Raw genomic sequence first — 8,460 nt, 5'->3', positions numbered from 1 at the left:
CAATTAGAGATCTGCCACCTTATCAATGTTGACTAAACAAATGATTGGGGTTTGTTAAGAATGATTAAGACAAACTTATCCCATCTTGTTAGGGCCCGATAGGGGTAGGAGGGACAGTCAATGGTGAGCGGGGGCTCCATTTGCGCAGGTTTTAGGGTGCCAACCTCCGCTGGCAGGTAGAGTGCATGTAGTGGAGTGCAGGGGTAGGCACTACCCTCGTCTTTCCTATGGTATGTTGTTGTCATGGTGATGGTTTGTGTTAGTGCACCAATTTTTGGATTTTAATAAATTAATTAAAAAAAGGTATTTTTTATCTATTGAACACAGGGGATTTTTTCTGTGAGTTTTTTACAGAGAGAAAGACATAACATCTATAACACCAACAACAGTTGTGAGGACCTTATGAGAAGCTTAGCAGTAAGGTACTACAACATCCAGGTGCTAGAGGAAGGCTACTGATTTCCACTTGGATAAGGGGACTCTGGATTTGCCTTCAGAACGGCCGGACTCTGCCTGCCCTGTGATCCGGTGCTCTGGACTGTGAACGCTAAAGCCTTCAGTAAAAAGGTAAAGAGACTGCAACCTTGTGTCCTCGTTCTTCACTGCGCCTCACACCATCCACCATCTACACACTGGGAAGCCCTGGGGACATACTTCACCTGTGGGAAGGTATACCATCTAGCTGCCATAACATCACCCCAGCAGACCCCTAAGCAGCGTCGGTCACCCTGACCGAATACCACAGGTGGTGTCACGAACATTATCCCTTTAAAGACCTTCCCCATTTGCAACGGATGTCCCTAGGGCCACAGACCGGGTCAGCCACCGTGACATCCCTCTTAGGAACCGAACGGTCCGGTGCCGAGTCCCCCTAGCCCTTGGGGGCGCTTCACATGTGCTCAACTTGGTCGTGCAGAGTTTTTTGAGGGACTACCCGGATCTTGATGCACTGTTGCACAAGGTCCGCCTAGAGTGTTCTCACTTGCGGCGTTCCAGCATGGCAAGATCGCGCATTGCAGCTCTGCAGTGCCAATTCCGCCTTCCGGAACATCGCATCATATGTGACCTACCCACCAGGTGGAATTCAACGTTACATATGTTGGAGCGGTTGTGTGAACAGCAGCCAGCAGTAATCTGACTTCACAACCACTGAGTGGGCCACTATGAAGGATATCTGCCAGGTTTTGCGTGCCTTCGATGATTCCACGCGGATGGCGAGTGCAGATGATGCACTAGTCAGCTTGACTGTCCCCCTTATCTGCCTGCTTGAAAGAACGCTGCAAGCGCTAAGGGATGAGGTTGTGGAAGAGGTGGAGGATGAGGAGTCACAAATACCATCTGCTTCTGGACAGTCTGCACAACGTGGTTCCTCACAAAGGCCTGGGCAGGACACTTTGTGAGGAGGAGTCAATGGAGGAGGAAGACATCTGTCCAGAGGAGGGAGTTACACAACGCTCCAGTAGTCAGTATGTAGAGCGAGGGTGGGGTGATGCAGAGCAAGCAAAGATCACGCCTCAAGCAGGGGACATCGTTTCTTGGCCAGTTGGCAGTCAAATGGTTGATTTCATGCTGCAGTGCCTGAGAAACGACCGCTGCATCGTCCACATTCTCAACACTGCTGATTATTGGGTGTACACTCCTAGATCTGCACTACCGGGACAACTTACAAAGCCTCATAACACCGTTGAACCGGGAGCGTAAAATGCGGGAGTACCAAGACACACTGGTGCATTCCATCATCTTCTCCAGTCCAACTGAGAGCAGTGCTGCTAGTGCTTTACAAAGCAGCTCAGTATGTCGAGGCAGTGGAGGAAGCTCAGCACAAAGAGGCAAGACCAGTATGGCCCAACTGTGGCAAACTTTTGTGTGCCCGCTACAAATGTCTACACCATCACAGACGGCTCCAGTCAGCAGGAGGCAGCGTTTCTGTCAGATGGTGACAGACTACATGTCTTCCCCTCTCAGTGTACTCCAACACGGCTCTTCCCCCTTCAAGCTTTGGGTCTCTAAGCTGGATACATGGCCAGAGCTTAGCCAGTATGCATTGGAGGTGCTGGCTTGCCCTGCTGCTAGTGTATTATCGGAACGCGTCTTTAGTGCTGCAGGTGGTGTACTAACAGACCGTCGCATGCGACTATGCTCTGATAACGTTGACCGGCTTACTTTTCTGAAAATGAACAAGGCCTGGATCTCGCAGGAATTTGCCACTCCTCTTCCAGATTAAATACTTGGTTGGCACCAGTAACCAGGTCTCCTGTTGTGTTCATGTTTCTACCACCTGAACTGTAATCCCTGGGCTCCAACACTGCCAAATGCTGCTCAGAAGTGCCGTCTGCACAGTCAACACATGACGCAGTGTTATTGGGTTTCAGTAACGTCAGCTGATCCCCTGCTGTGTATCCGGCAATTTCTCCTGCTCCGTCCACACTCACACTACTTCAGATATTAAACTTGCACCAATTAGGCCTCGGCCTACACCCTGATTGACCCTGGGCTCCAACACCGCCAGTTGGTGCTCGGAAGTGCTGCCTGCACAGAGAAAAACAGTAGCTCCTGTGTTAGTGGGGTTCAGTAACGTCAGCTGCTCCCCTGCTGTGTATCCGGCAATTGCTCCTGCTACCTCCACAATGACACAACAACAGATTTTAAACTGCCTCAAGTGCAGGCCTACACTCTGCTTCTCCTGGATTTCCTGGGCTCCAACACCGCCAGTTGCTGCTCGGAAGTGCCGTCTGCACAGTCAACACTTGCTGCCGTGTTATTGGGGTTCAGTAACGTCAGCTGATCCCCAGCTGTGTATCCGGCAATTGCTCCTGCTACCTCCACACTGACACTACTACAGAAATTAAAGGGAACCTGTCCACCCCAGGCGTTTGTAACTGGAAGAGCCACCTTGTGCAGCACTAAGGAAGGAGATGAGTGAGAGGCACAGCGCATGCCCTTGAATCCCAGCCCCGCAGTGTTAATAAATCAGAAGACACTGCGGGGCGGGATCTCGGACAGGGCGGCCGCACTGGTGTAGTCAGCCTGACACCAAATGATGTCAGAAGATGGGCAGCTCTAACTGTGCATGCCCAAGGTTTAAAAACACAGCGCAGGCTCCGGGACAGATTCAAACAACGCTGAGGAGTCTGTGCCCGGGCCAAGGGGGTATGAATGACGGCTGTGCTGCGTCTCATTAAGAAGGAAAGACCCGCCTCCGTGACCGTTTCACGGTATGAGAGGCCACATTTTATAAGTGTAAACTTCAGCATGTGCAAGGAGCATAATTAAAAGAGCCAGCTATTCCTTGTGCAGCATTAGTGCTGCACAAGCTGGCTCTTTTAGTTGTGGGGGGGGTTAAAGGTTCCCTTTCAATTTGTTCATGTAATCCCTGGGCTCCAACACCGCCAGTTGCTTCTCAGAAGTGTCTTTGGCACGGGTACTTCCTCCTGCCCAGCCTGGTTCCAGCACGCCAGCTGTTTCCAGGTAGTGTCTTGGTCACTTTGCCTCCAATATGTTGTCCTGTCGTGTTGCGGTCGGGTTAGCCAACTCTATGGTGCCTGCAGTTTAGGTGCTTCCTATGTGGGCTGCGGGAACTGGCAATCAAGGCTGGTTCCGTAGTGCCCATAGGACAAGCTCCCCCTGTAGGACTGTGGGTTTTTGGTAACTACGGCCGGATCGCGGCCTAGCAATTTTTTTTCCTGTGGACCTTCTGCTGCCTATCTGAGTTCCAGCACCATTAGCTGGTTCTTAGGAAGACAATCTTGAATAAGTCCCCCTGGTTCCAGTACCGTTAGCTGGTTCCAGGCAGAGCCTTTGGCTTAGATGCCTCCTTCTGGGTATCCGAGTTCCACCAACGTCTGGTGGTCCTTGGTAGTGCTTTCTGGCACGGGTACCTCCTGCTTAGTAACCGGGTTCCATTACCGTCAGCTGGTCCTCGGTAGTTCCATTGGCTCTTGTACCTTCGGCAACACATCCGGGTTCCAGTACCGTCAGCTGGTTCTTAGCAGTGTCTTTGGCACGGGTACTCCCTCCTGCCCAGCCTGGTTCCAGCACACCAGCTGTTTCCGGGTAGTGTCAAGGTCACTTTGCCTCCAATATGTTGTTCTGTCGTGTTGCGGTCGGGTTAGCCAACTCTATGGTGCCTGCAGTTTAGGTGCTTCCTATGTGGGCTGCGGGAACTGGCAATCAAGGCTGGTTCTGTAGTGCCAATAGGACAAGCTCCCCCTGTAGGACTGTGGGTTTTCGGTAACTATGACCGGCTCGCGGCCTAGCAATTTTTTTTTCCTGTGGACCTTCTGATGCCTATCTGAGTTCCAGCACCATTAGCTGGTTCTTAGGAAGACAATCTTGAATAGGTCCCCCTGGTTCCAGTACCGTCAGCTGGTTCCGGGCAGAGCCTTTGGCTTAGGTGCCTCCTTCTGGGTATCCAAGTTCCACCAACGTCTGGTGGTCCTTGGTAGTGCTTTCTGGCACGGGTACCTCCTGCTTAGTAACCAGGTTCCAGTACCGTCAGCTGGTCCTCGGTAGTTCCATTGGCTCTTGTACTTTCTGCAACCCATCGGGTTCCAGTACCATCAGCTGGTTCTCGGCAGTGTCTTTTGCACTTGTACCTTCTGCTCCCCATCCTGGTTCCAGTACTGTCAGCTGGTTCCAGGCAGAGCCTTTGGCTTCGGTGCCTCCTTCTGGGTACCCGAGTTCCACCATCGTCAGGTGGTCCTTGGTAGTGCTTTCTGGCATGGGTACCTCCTGCTTAGTAACCGGGTTCCAGTACCGTCAGCTGGTTCTCGGCAGTTCCTCAGCCTTCTTGTACCTTCTGCTACATTTCCAAGTTCAAGACCTTAAAGACGACGACCCTGAAGACCACCCCAAAGAAGACGACCTCGGAGACGACGACCCTGGAGACGACGACCCCGGAGATGACGACCCTGGAGATGACGACCCTGAAGACCGAGAAGCAGAAGAACAAGAAGCTGCAGAACAAAAAGCAGAAGAACACTAAGCATAAGACTAAAAATCAGAGCAAAAGATATTATCTAAATTATAAGCAGAAGAAGACTAAGCAGTGTATGGGGGTGAGTCCGTTCCTCCTCATGATGCCCCTGGAAAAAACCTGCTGCTGCAGGCCAAACTGAACGTGGACAAATCCTGTTGTTAATCTTTTGTGACAGGCAGAACGGAAGGTGTAATCTTCAAACTTTTATAGATAACAACTACAGGAATGCATGTCACAAATAAGAATATGATGAAGAAGAAGAATATGAAGAAGATGAAGAAGTAGAATATGAAGAAGAATAATAGTAGAATAAAAAGAATATGAAGAATGTAAAAAAAAGAATAACAGGAAGAAGGTGAAGAAGAAGAGGATGAATAAGGTGAAGAAGTTGATGAAAAATATGCTGTTGCTGAGGATAATGAAGAAGAAAGTGTGGGAGTAAAAAAGAAGGTGAAGAGCATGGAAGTAGTGAAACATAAATATCTGACAAAATATAAAAAATCTTAACATCGTCAATATCTTTGTAACTCCGAACGTCTTAAAAAAAAAATAAAAATCCTGCTATTCCATTTGATTGGACTAAACCTCTATGCCTTTAATGTCTCCTCCACCTCCCCCAATACATCCTACATTATTCTTATTTGTTTTCCTTCATGTAGAATTAACTTACAAGGAAATAAAGGGTTTATTTTAATTAATTCTGATATTTTTGTCCCATTGACTTGCATTGGTATCGGGTATCGGTATCGGCGATATCTGATATTTTTTGAATATCGGCTGATCCAATCTGATACTTCTGGATATCAGAAGGTATCGCTCAGCACTAATAGGGACACATGCGGCAGTAGCAGCTCAGTATTAGGATATCAGGTGCAGTAATAGGGACACATATGGCAGCAGCGGCTCAGTATTTGGGGTATCAGCAGGATGAGGAGTTTGTGCAGGTTGGGAATAGATGGTGATGGGGCTGGAAGTGAAACGTGTCTTTGTTGTATTCTCTGCAGACGAGTCCTGGCTGGAAGAAGTTATCATATCGGTCTGGGCCAGATGGAAAAGTTGGGAAAAATGAAAGATTCCATCAAAAAGAACGTCAGCAGTAAATCATTATCTGTAACTGTGCTGTGATCTCTTAGGCTAGGTTCACATTGCGTTAGGGCAGTCCGTTTAGCGCATAGCGCTACGGACTGCGCTAACGCAATGTCCCAAAAGGGATCGCATTTGCCGATCCCGCTAGCGCAGATACCCGATCTGCGCTAGCGAGGAACGGACCTCGGACGCTGCAAGCAGCGTCCGCGGTCCGTCCAAAACTAAGAGACATCACTAGCACGTGCCGAAGATGGCATGCGCTAGCGATGCACTAGAGATCCATTAGCACATTGCGCTAACGGATCCGTTGCATGGCGTTATTTGGGACAATTTCGCCATGTAACGGAGTCCGCTAGCGTTAACCCATTAATGCAATGTGAACCTAGCCTTATATGTTCTGTAGGGCTGGTATCTTCCACTGACCATATGGCGGTAATATTTATGTTGGTGCTTATATAGAGATTATCTTCAGTAATAGCGTGGTCATCTGCTGAGGTTCTCCTCCACTATTAAGGTGTGTCACTCAGTTGTAATCAAGGTTACCAGGTTAGGGGCCCACTCAGAAGCTTCGCCCCCCTGAACCAAAACCCTAGCTACGCCTCTGTATTATTGGATTGAAGTTCATTCTCTACCCTCCGTAGTACACGCCTGCGCAAGGCAAGATTGCCTTGCGCAGGCGTGTACTACGGGGGACAGAGAATGAACTTAAATCCAATATTGCGGCCTGCATGCAGCCAGCGGGTAAGGAAAGGGTGAATCAAACACCCGAAAACTCCGCCCATATGACCCAAAACCAGTCCCGCCAAATTCAGGTGACAGGTTCCCTTTAAATGGAAGAAGTTTGGGACCACCAGAAGTCTTCCTAGACCGGGCCGTCCAGCCAATCTGAGCAATCGTGGGAGAAGAGCCTTGGTGAGAGAGGTAAAGAACCCCAAGATCACTGTGGCTGAGCTCCAGAGATACAGTAGGGAGATGTGAGAAAGTTCCACAAAGTCAACTATCACTGCAGCCCTCCACCAGTTGGGCCTTTATGGCAGAGTGGCCCGACGGAAGCCTCTCCTCAGTGCAAGACATTTGAAAGTCCACATAGAGTTTGCTAAAACACATGAAGGACTCCCAGACTATGAAAAGCAAGATTCTCTGGTCTGATGAGATGAAGATAGACTTTTTTGGTGATAATTCTAAGCGGTATGTGTGCAGAAAACCAGGCACTGCTCTTCACCTGCCCAATACAATACCAACAGTGAAACATGGTGGTGGCAGCATCATGCTATGAGGGTGTTTTTCAGCTGCAGGGACAGGACGACTGGTTGACCATTGAAGGAAACATGAATGCGGCCAAGTACAGAGATATCCTGGATGAAAACCTCTTCCAGAGTGCTCTAGACCTCAGACTTGGCCGAAGGCTCACCTTCCAACAAGACAATGACCCTAAGCACACAGTTAAAATAACAAAGATGTGGCTTCAGAACAACTCTGTGACCATTCTTGACTGGCCCAGCCAGAGCTCTGACCTAAACCCAATTGAGCAGAAGAGGTCTGCGAAGACCTGAAAATGGCTGTCCACCAACGTTCACCATCCATACTGATGGAACTGGAGAGGATCTGCAAGGAAGAATGGCAGAGGATCCCAAAATCCAGGTGTGAAAAACTTGTTGCATCGTTCCCAAGTAGACTCAAGGCTGTACTAACTCAAAAGGGTGCTTCTACTCAATACTAAGAAAGGGTCTGAATTCTTATGACCATGGGATATTTCAGTTTTTCTTTTTTCATAAATATTCAAAAATTACTACATTTGTTTTTTTCAGTCTAGATGAGAGAAAAAATAACTTTTTTGAATTTACCAAACGGCTGCAATGAAACAAAGAGTGAAAAATTTTAAGGGGTCTGAATACTTTCCGTACTCACTGTATGTATGTATTGGATCATGCTCCTGTGTTTAAATATTCCTCCATTGGTTTCATGTGTCTGAATATATGACTCGTAAGTGCTTAAACTGTCCCTGACTCTATATAGCTACAGGATGACCTATTCTTAGGGTCCTAAATAAAAATAAAGAACCACTTATAGCCTATAAACAAAAAGTAGGGATCCTACGGTCAGGATTTAGCTCGTAATAAATAATAGAGCACAAAAAATAGTAATACTAGGAAAGGACTAGGGAGGATAGTAGTGCCTCACCCTAAGCTATACCCTTCCTTGCAGCGGAGGTTGGCACCCTGGGATACGAAATGGCGCCCAACGCGTTTCCCTCCCCGTTACAGGGGTTCATCATCTGCAGTGGCAGACATAACCTCATTCAGCGGCGTCCTCCATGTGAGGATAAGGCGAGGGACTGCCTTATCCTCACATGGAGGACGCCGCTGAATGAGGTTATGTCTGCCACTGCAGAATAC

The sequence above is a fragment of the Ranitomeya imitator genome, chromosome 1 (genome assembly GCF_032444005.1).
Source record: "Ranitomeya imitator isolate aRanImi1 chromosome 1, aRanImi1.pri, whole genome shotgun sequence".
NCBI lineage: Eukaryota > Metazoa > Chordata > Amphibia > Anura > Dendrobatidae > Ranitomeya > Ranitomeya imitator.
Note: the sequence above shows the minus strand (reverse complement) of the source record.